This window comes from Thamnophis elegans, chromosome 13 (assembly GCF_009769535.1).
Source record: "Thamnophis elegans isolate rThaEle1 chromosome 13, rThaEle1.pri, whole genome shotgun sequence".
NCBI classification, from domain to species: domain Eukaryota; kingdom Metazoa; phylum Chordata; class Lepidosauria; order Squamata; family Colubridae; genus Thamnophis; species Thamnophis elegans.
Window position 1 is genome coordinate 12,918,019 of NC_045553.1, and position 9,608 is coordinate 12,927,626.

The following is a 9,608-nucleotide window of genomic DNA, read 5'->3' on the forward strand; positions in this document are numbered from 1 at the left end:
CCTCCAAAGCCTATGTTTTGGACAAAGTGTGAGCTAGATTCGAGTTCCCTGCTAAACTCATACTAATTTTACATAGTTACATATCTTTAAGTACCCCAGATTTTTAACTCTCTCATTAGCACTTCACTTAATTATTCTCATTGGGCATATTTTCAATTCCCATTGTAACAATCCCCACATCTCAGATATCTTCTCTACTTAGGAGGGGGGGAAAGAAAATTACCTTTTTCAGTTAACCACACTTATTTCCTCTAAATATAATTACTAATAATACATACATACATACATACATACATACATACATACATACATACATACATATTTCCCTGTATTTTAAATTTTGATGTTATGGTAATTCTACATCAAGTCTTCTGCAAACCCCAAATGTCTTATCTTCTTTATTGACTTAAGTACAAATAACTCTTAATTATGATTGTTTTTGATCTACTGTATATTTATTTGATGAGATTGCCATACTATTTTCTGTTGGAGATTGTTTACCTTTCATTCTCACTCTAAACAAAAGCCTCAACAAACAGCCTTGCTCATTTTACACTGAAAGAGCAGCTATTTATATGGGGATGTGTGGATCAGACATCCATACATGTGGATGGGTGAACAGATCCAATATACATTAGGAAGCTGTTTCCAGGAGAATCGACTGATCAGAAGTGGAATTTATTTATTTTTAATCGCTACATCTTTTGGGAAGATTCCATAGAGGTTATCAATATAACAGGACAGAAAATTTCAAAGCTTAAATATCAGGCATATGAAATGTTTTCCAAAATTTGTTCATGTTATAGGAGACAGATTGCATAATTTTCTATTTCTTTATAAAGTTCTCCATTTGCCTTCCAAGCCCCCCCACCCCTCCAGCCACTAGAAACCTTTTCTTGATTATGATAAATGACGTTAACTGGACCAATTTTAGAATTATAATTAGCTGGACAATTAATAAATTATTAACTGGAATAGGTTAATATAAAGTATGATAAATTGCGGATGTTCCATCACTGGAGGCTTTCAAGAAGAGACTGGACAGCGGCTTTTTCTGAAACGGTGTAGGGTTTCCTGCTTGAGCAGGGGGTTGGACTACAACAGGGGTCCCCAATCTTTCGGACTTCAGGGACCACTAAATTCATAATTTTAAATCTCGCAGACCACTAATATGATCTGCCTAATGACCAGCTGGGTGGGCGTGGCCAACTCAATGTCACTCACGTCAAGGGGCGCCTCACCAGCCTCTACTCTCCCCTCCCTTCCCAGCGACTCCTCGCATGCCTGCCCGGGCTCCTTAGGGCCCCAACAGCTGTTGGAGTTAAGCAGCCACCAGGAGAAAGAGTTGGCAAAACAGCTCAGCTCAAATTGGATCTGACCAAGAAGGAGGCTCAGCAGAAGCACCTCACTGAGGACTAGCAGCATAAGCTTTCCAAGCAGAGGGAGGACCTTGTGGGAGTTCAAGGCCAAGTACCTGCGCCTAGAGGCTCAGCGGGCTGAGATGGTCAGCCAGTTCCAGGCCATGATGCAGTCCCACTGGAATGAGACCTTCTGGCTCTTTGCCACTAGCGGCACTTCCCTCCAGCCTTCGCCCAAAGCCCCACAACCAGGAAGCTGAAGCAGGCCCCAAGTCGGAATTTCTGCCCCCCCTCCGACCTGCACAAAAAGACCTTGAAGGGGGAGATTCTGTGCAGCAACACAAGCATTCATTGCACATATCCGGCCCAGGAGTTGTAGTTTGAGGACCCCTGATTTAGTGCAATATAAAAAATGTAAATAATTTTTCTGCTGACTACCAACATTTTCTCACAGACCACCAGTGGTCCAGGGACCACCAGTTGGTGACTGCTGGACTAGAAGACCTCTGAAATTCTTTCCAGCCCTGTTATTCCCTATGTTATAATTATCTGGATAAAGCAGCATAAATTATGATAACTAGGTGGGTAAATGCCATCGGTTATGATAATTTTGGATATTTTGAATTGTTGAATCTCCGTTCTGTTCAGTTCTGTTTAACAACCGCAATAGAATCCAGCATCAAGTCACTTCTGTCCAGCCAGCCAGCTCCATGGGTCTCCCAGCAGAGGGCAGAAAATCTCCAGAAATCTTTCTTTGCAAGCTGGAAACCAACTCAGATACTAATCTTTGCTGTTTCTGGATTTTTGGGGGAAAGTGGGTCTCCCTAATCTGCTTTTCAGTTGTCTGTCAGTTGCTGCCTTCAGAAGTGGCCGGACACTTATTTCAAGAATTTCTCTCCATCCTGGACCCTTTGCGGTTTCCTTTTTCAGTTTTAAAATTAAATGTTAAATTTTTAAGAAACAGCTAGGCCATGCAAGGGGACCAACTTTTCTGCAACCCATCACTTCAAATAAGGGGTTGGCTCTTTGTGCTCCCCTCCCCCTGCCCCAAATTCCTTATAACAGTCCATCCCCAAAATTTGGGGCAATTTTTAGGCGGCGACGGGAAAGAAACAGATGCAGGGAGCTTTCCTTCCAAAGCTCAAGTTGTTTATTTGCATTCCCGTCTTTATTATTTTTAGATACACAAATATATTCAACACTCTCTCCTACTGCTATTTCCCCCACAAGGATATCCTTGTGAGATGGGTCAGGCCGAGAGCTACAAATTAGATAAGATGATCCCTCTTGGATGGCACAATTTTCTGATTTTTTTGCATTCCCAGGTGTCAGTTTATTATATTTATAAACTTGGCTTTATTTATTTTCAGCATTTCCGGTGGTTTCCTTCACATGTTCACTTTGCTTTGTTTTCCTTCCCTTCTTCCTGTTCCTTTTTCTTTCTTTCTTTGTCTCTTCGGCCTTCTCTTGATGAAAAGGTTGTAAAAACCATGTTTAAAAATGAATCTCCAGGGAGAAGCTCACAAGGAGTCAGATGTGTAAACTGGCTTTTGGCGATTTGCTCATTTTTTGTCCTGATTTTCACAACCTTACAATCAATGGCTTTTTAAAAGCCATCTGGCGTCTCTTCAATCCTCTTAAACTGTGAGCTGCCAAAAAGTTTGATTTATGTATTTATTTATTAAATTTATATGCTGTCCATCTCACCGCTGCAGAGACTCTGCACAGTTTACAAAACAATACGCAGTTTCATGGAAGCGACATTTGGGGGTTGAGTTGTGCAAAATATCAAAGCAATTAAAAAAAAAACAGCTGGATTTCCCCCCCCCCACACACACACAGGATACATGAGATAAATTTATCCATAATGCTGGATTTCTGCCAAATCCTTCACTTTGGGGGCTTGGATTCCCGGATTAGGCCCGGATCTAATCCTAGAATAAATTGTGATCATTTTATCAGTATGATTAATTTTTTTAGAGGATGCTTTGCTTGCTCCTGGTTTCTATGCCCACGTTCAAGAATTTATATAAACATAGAACCAGTGGGTGAGATAATGGGTATTGAAGGGCATATGGCAAAACGGCTGTGTAAAACACAAAGGCTTTTGTTTAAACATCTTTGAAAACAAAACTTTTCTTTTGGTATCTTTTATTTGCAGAGTCAAAGGCACAAGGGTGGATCTGAACAGCAGCCCTTGCTAGTTTTAAGATAATTTTAAATCTGGTTTCCGTCCAGATTTATATATTTCATGGTGTGTACCCTGGAGATTCATTTTTTCTTCTGGTTTTATCACCTTTTTAAAAATCAATACTTCTTAAAAACTGCATCTGCTTCCTCCTCTTCAATACTTTGCTGCCAAAAGTTTGCTTTATTTCTGTATTTATTTAATTGATATGCCGTCTGTCTCATTCTTGCAGCGACTCTGGGTGGTTAATTTAAAGGATCAAAAGATGACACTGAACAATTGAAAATAAAAGATGAAAAGAATTAGGATTAAAATTAAGAAAGATTTCAGGGTTTAGAGGGCTTTCTGGCCATTTTTTCAAAAAATATTCTTTCGCAGATTTTATACTCTATGCTGGACTTTTACTGTCATTGGTCTTGGACCGTAAATAAAGATAGATTTTTTTTTTTTAATCGAGGGATTGGGATTGGATTTAATTTTTCTGTGGTCTTCATGCATCTTTTTGTATGCGATGCCAACTGTACAAACCATGATGATGCAAGATGCTGGGCTAAACTATGGTTGGCTTGTTTTGTGATTCAAAGCCTCAAGATAAATGCGGGACAGTCCCCCTAGTCAAGTGGGGGCCATAAGGGGGAGCTTTTAATTTGCACCTGAAAATCCAGGCCTTGTCCCCCCCCCTCTCCCTCCCCTTCGGGATCTTCCCCAGGAGACAAAGAAAGAGCATCAAAGGAAGACAGCTCAGCAGGACTGTCGTAAGCCTGAAGTTATAACTTAGGCATGCAAGCTTTTAAAAAGGGGGGAAAATATTGGTCTCCCTCTGTTTCTCTCTGCTATGAGTCGCCTCTAGTAATTAAGAATTTGACGCCTGCTGTTTTATCATCTCATTAGCAAAAGGGGGCAGGGAAGGTAGGGGGTGGGTGGGTGACTTTTATCCTGGCTTGCTAGGAATCCAGCCTACCCCAAGATGATCAATTCATGAAAGGGAAAGTTAAATTTCTAAATAAACCGAAGTGGTTCACAATGCTTTGCCTTGTGTTCCTTTCCTCTCCTCCTCTCTTTTCCTTTCCTTTATTCCTCTTTCCCCCTCTCCTCCTCTCTCCTTTCCTTTTTCCTTTCCTTTCTTCCACTTTCCCTCTCTCCTCCTCTCCTTTCCTTTTTCCTTTCTTTCCTTTCCTTTTTCCTCCCCATTCACCCTCTTCTTTCCTTTTTACTTTCCTTTCTACCCCATTCTCACTCTCCTTTTCTTTCCTTTTTCCTTTCCTTTCTTCCCCTTTCCCCCTCTCCTCCTCTCTTCTTTCCTTTTTCCTTTCCTTTCCTTTTTCCCTCCCCTCTCCTCCCCTTTTTCCTTTCCTTTTCCTTTCTTCCCTTTTCCCCCTTTCCTCCTCCTCTCCTCTCCTCTCCTTTCCTTTCCTTTCCTTTCTGAACGGCTTATACGTTGAAAAACCACCTGTAATAACCAAGTCAAAGGAACCCTGTTCCTGTGAAATCCAGCAGGTTCTGACAGGTTCTGGAGAACCTGTACCAGAAATTTGAGTAGTTTGGAGAACCTGCAGATACCACTTCTGACTGGCCCTGCCTCCATATGGTTTCTGCTTCCCGAGTCCCAGCTGATCAGGAGGGAATGGGGATTTTGCAGTATCCTTGCCCTGGATGGGGAGAGAATGGGGATTTTACAGTATCCTTGCCCTGGAGTGGGGAGGGAATGGGGATTTTACAGTAACCTTCCACTGGAGTGGGGAGAGAATGGGGATTTTACAGTATCCTTGCCCTGGAGTGGGGAGGGAATGGGGATTTTACAGTATCCTTCCCCTGGAATGGGGAGGGAATGGGGATTTTGCAGTATCCTTTCCCTGGAATGGGGACGGAATGGGGACTTTACCTTCCCCTCTCAGCCCATCAAGCCACGCCCACAGAACCGGTAGTAAAAAAAATGAATTTCACCACTGCCTCTTGGGTTTTGAATTCCAACACGGAGCAGGCGTTTCCCAAGCATCCACATTTCTCTGGCAGCCTCCCAACAACCTCAATAAAGCCTTCCTTGACGTCCGAACCACGCGTTCCTACTCTTGTCGTCTCACCCGTCCCAATTCCGTTCTGTCTCTTTTTCCCCCCAGTGTTTTCTTCCCCTCTTTAAGTCCCCCGAGGTTGCTTTGTTCAAGAGAACAAGAAATTCATACGAGGAGGAGGAGGAATAGAAGTCGAGAGAAACCCCTTATGTAAACTGCAATCTGGTTCCTGCGCCAACATATTAACTAATTTCTTGCGGAGCCTTTGAAGTTGGCAGGGGGTTCCCTGCTTATGGAGCAAAGAAAGAAACGAGATTTTAAGTGATTCTTTTTCATCCCCTTAGCTTAATGAAAGATTAATAACCTTGTTATTTTCCTGGGTCGGCTTTATTTTCTTTTTGAGAGGTGGGGAGGCTGTTTCGGCACTTGCTCATCACCTCCCTTATCCAGATGATGGCACGGGCCTGGCCAACTCACTAATTTTTACATAATAATTTTCTGGCTTGTTATTCATCAACTCCCTTTAGTGTCCGGATTGTTAAGGCTTAAGCGAAAGGTGGTTAAGTCCTGGCTCTGTCTTGGGAAAAATATTGATCTAGGTTTAGTGTCTAGGGAGATTCTCAGTCATCCAGGTCACAGTTGTCCCAGATATGTTTTCTTTTTTCCAGGGGGCAATTGGACTTTCTTATTTTTCTCTTTGAAGACGTTTCGCTTTTCATCCAAGAAGCTTCTTCAGTTCTGGATGGTGGGAAATGGAAGGATTGATATTCCTTGCAGACAGCTGGCCATTTGCATCCTTTTAGAGGGTCCTTGAGGCTATTTGGAGGTTTATCTGTGTTGTGGCCGGCCAGGAGAGCTGACAGCAGATTCGGACAGTGAGGAGGTTGGGGCGGAGCATGGGCCAGTCCTGGAGGCTGGGGAAGGCTTGGATGAGGGCTCTGTGTCGGAGGCAGAGGGGGCCAGGGCCGTATGCCAGTTATCAGCTGCCTTCAGAGTCAGACATCAGTGAGGCAGAAGAACAGCTGGAGCCTGTTCCCAGTGTGCGCATGCACAGAGTTGCCAGACTAAGGGAACAGCTAAAGAACAGGGGTCGACTTGGGAGTAAGGCCACAGGTGGATGATGAATGGCCCCTCCCAGAGAAAATAAAAGAGGAGCGAAAGGGGAGTGGAGTTTGCAGGAGACAGTAAGTTCGCTTCATTGGTTCGTGACTCTCCAAGACTCCTTGCCAAGTTTTGCAGATATCGGCCTGGCAGCTCTCCATGCCAGATAAGGTCTGTGACTGTAAATCCTCCCTTGAAAGACTTTGCTGGATGTGAATGAGCAGAATTCACAGTAAATTAATAAAAAGGTTTTTTTGTCGGGACAAGGAGTTTGCTTCAGGCTCTCGGGAAGTCTCGGTCAGAACAATCTGTGTCCTTGGAGCCACCGGAATAGAACAGTGCAAAAGGTTCCTGTAGTCTTCAGTATTTCCCTCTGGAAATCCATTCCTTCTCCCACACCATTCCAAAGGTGTTCAACCCGAATTGTATTGCTAAAAAGTCTGTAGAGATTCTCAGCCATCCAGGTCACGGTTGTCCCAAAGGTGCTTTTTCAAGAGGCAGCTGGACTTTCTTTGTTTCTTTGAAGGTGTTTCTCTTCTCATCCAAGAAATGGTACGCTATAAGTGGTACAATGCAGTGAGCCATGTACAAATCTGTGCATTGGGGAAACAAAACAACCACTTCATAAACACATGGCACAGTGTAGGAGAAACAAACCCATCAGGACTAGACTCAGCAGTCCATCTGCATTTAAAAGACAACGGCCACTCTTTTGAAGACAGCAAAGTTCACATTCTGGACAGACAGGACCACTGGTTTGAAAGAGGGGGTCAAACAGGCCATCAGTGTCAATTGAACAAGCCCCCTCTCAAGAGGGGGAGGGATACAACCCCATCTATCTCCGATCTACAACACAGTCCTTTCAGCAGTTCCAAGAAGGCTCCACTCACAATTGCACCACTCAGGTGACCCTGGAGACACAGATAAACCTCCAAGTGACCTCAACAACCTTCTAAAAGGATGCAAATGACCAGCTGTCTGCAAGGAATATTCCCCACTCTCCTGTCAGAGCTGAAGAAGCTTCTTGGATGAAAAGCAAAATGTCTTCAAAGAACAAAGAAAGTCCAGATGCCTCTTTAAAAAGGTGCCTAAAAGGCTTAAGTGCCTACCAGATGGATGGAAGGTAGAACCTGCTCTGGTTTCACTTGCAAATATGGTTGGATGTTGGCTTGGAGTTATTGTTTTTTCCATCTATAACAACTTTCAATCATCACATTAACATTGCGTCATCGTACCTAAGTATATCAATCTTATATCGCATCTATATTTATATACATTCATTTACAGTTCTATACATTTGTCTAGTGCTTCTTGGCTAAATTAACTTTACTTCTGTTATACAACCATTTACACCAATCACCCCAAATTTCATAGTATTCCGACTCTTCTTTGTCTTTTAATCTTAATGTTAATTTATCCATTTCTGCGCAATCTAGAATTTTCTGAATCACTAATTCGTCTGGGGGAATATTACTCTGTTTCCAACATGGGGCAAATGTTATTCCGGCTGTGGTCAGTACATGCATTATATATTTAATTTTCTTTCTATATTTCCCCTTGGCTATTCCCAGCAGAAAAAGTTCTGGTTTATATTCTATTTGTTCCTCTCTAATTTGTTGTATCCATTCCCACATATTTATCCAATACTTTTGAGTTTCTGGGCAGGTCCACCTCAAGTGATAGAAAGTCCCTTGCAGGTGTTTTTTTTTTTTTTTTTTTTGCACTTCCAACAGGTCGGATTCATGTTTGCATCAAAAAAATTCTGTTCTTAAGTGCAACATTTATTAAGTGAGTTTTGGCCTACTTTATGACCTTTCTTGCCACCATCGTTAAGTGAACTACTGCAGTTGTTAAGTTAGTAACATGGTTGTTAAGTGAGTCTGGCTTCCCTGTTCACTTTGCTTGTCAGAAGGTCGCAAAAGGGGATCATGTGACTCCAGGACACTGCAACCATCATAAATACGAGTCACGTGCCAAGCGTCTGAATTTTGATCACGTGACAATGGGGATGCTGCAACGGTCATCCATGTGAAAAGCGAGATTCACTTAACAACCATCCTAACGTAACAACTGCGGTAGTTCACTTAACAACGGTGGCAAGAAAAGTCACAAAATGGGGCAAAACTCACTCAGCAACTATTTCGCTCAGCAACGGAAATTTTGGTCATAAATTGAGGACTGCCTGTAATTAACTTTGGAATTTGGGGTGGGGTGGGTGGGGGCTGAAGGCTGCCCACCATTGTACAGAAAGAGAGATGCTGGCTAAACTGGTCTGCATCAGAGCTTGTGTCAAATACAGTGGAAATTAAAATGGGATTTTTCTGCCATTATCCCGAACAGCCTACTTAACAAGTTGGGTAATGAAAAAGAATAATTTATTACAGACTTGTGAGTTTTGACAGTTCTAAAAAGATATCCTTAGAGTTTTCTCCCGAAGGAAACAGAGATGAAGCGGGTTGCCAGGATTTGGTATAATTTTTCTGTCTGTAGAATTTTGTTCAGCGGAAATGTTTTTACGTTTTGCCAGACCTTCGGCCCATCAACGTAACCTATTTTAGACCGGGATGCTTAGAATAAATCTTCTTTGGAAACCCTCTTCGCAAAAGGTCGCATTGCCTTCCCATGTAGGCGGTCCTCGACGTACGCCCAAAATTTCTGTTGCTAAACGAGGTAATTATTAAGCCATGTGTGCCTCATTGTACAGTCCTTTTTTTGCCAGGGTTGTTAAGCGAATCACTGCGGTTGTTAAATGAACCATGCGATCGATCAGCGAATCTGGCTTTCCCCATTGACTTGGCTTGGGGGAAGCTGTCCGGGAAGGCTACGGGTGGTGATCACGTGACACCCCAAGACACTGCAATACATGCCAGCTGCCAATAGGAGCGCTGCAACGGTAATAAGTGGGAAACCAGACACACGTCATTTATTTCAGTACTGTTTTAACTTCGGTCA